At 41.4% G+C, this 1,022-nt stretch overlaps 1 long non-coding RNA gene across 1 annotated transcript; it reads right to left on the reverse strand.

Annotated features, from left to right (window-relative positions):
* Positions 1-458: 458 nt before the first annotated feature.
* Positions 459-793, reverse strand: LOC109940998 (uncharacterized). Its single transcript, XR_002263829.1, has 2 exons — positions 688-793; positions 459-502 (listed from the first exon to the last, which is right to left on the reverse strand). It is a non-coding gene; the product is annotated as an uncharacterized lncRNA (long non-coding RNA).
* Positions 794-1,022: the final 229 nt, after the last annotated feature.

Genomic DNA, 1,022 nt, shown 5'->3' on the forward strand with positions numbered 1-1,022 from the left:
GAGAATAAAGACTGCTGACTTGAATTTGCCTGCCTATTTCTTTGCATATGTGCTTGCATCTGCAAAAATTGCTCAAACAAAAGAATAAAAACATGGATTGAATCATTCACTAAACATTTGATTTAAGAGAGAGCCCATCGAGTGTGATGATTAGTCTTTTGTCAAGGAAGGAAAAGGAAGCAATGAAATTAATGCAATTCATTCACCTGTACAAAAACTTTATGAGCTGCCTGCTTGAGCATTTGATCCCCAACAATATTCACGATAACTCTTAAGAAATCATCTTTGTTGACTTCATTACGCTACAAACAAAGGAAGATATAACTGAGTTAGTTCATTCAGCAACGTTGGTGCGAACACTGGTGCCCTGTGGCTGCGTGGATTTTTGCAGCCACAGGGCATCCTTTGCATGGAAATGAGCACAAAGCTAAGGGATATTAAATCAAATTCAGTACTCACCAATGTGATGCAGCGACTCCTGCTTCCAAAATCCGACCTGCCTCTGCAAAGACAGATTAAAAAAATCAGTGCATACCATAGTCAAGACTCAAGAAAGATGATCAAATAACAAAATGATAGGTATCGAACATGAACTAAGACAATAAAGGCATCACTGGTCTTAGCATAAGCTAACAAAAACAGAAAAACAATAAATGGGGCAACAATTCTGCAACTGTAGATTATTACCTCTGTGGGAAGGCGAAACTGCTCCTCAGAGAAGGAGGACGCAGCCACGGTTGGATTGCTGAACTGGGAGAGGTGGCGCCTCAGATCCATGACTTGAGATGGCATCCTGCAGGCGTCCAGAGCATATAACGTGTTAGGCACAAACCTTGACAACAACACCGTGCCTAAATTGCTTGGGATCAAGCCAAAACTGATAAATTTTGCGGAAAAGATGAAGTGTAGATGGGGGTAAACATGGTGAATCAGAGCAATTTTACGTGCAGAAATCTGTGAATCTATGGCAACCGAGCCAACGGGCAGCAGAGAGAAAAAAAGGGAATCGTGAGCTTCCAAAG

This window comes from Zea mays, chromosome 7 (assembly GCF_902167145.1).
Source record: "Zea mays cultivar B73 chromosome 7, Zm-B73-REFERENCE-NAM-5.0, whole genome shotgun sequence".
In the NCBI taxonomy this organism is placed as follows: domain Eukaryota; kingdom Viridiplantae; phylum Streptophyta; class Magnoliopsida; order Poales; family Poaceae; genus Zea; species Zea mays.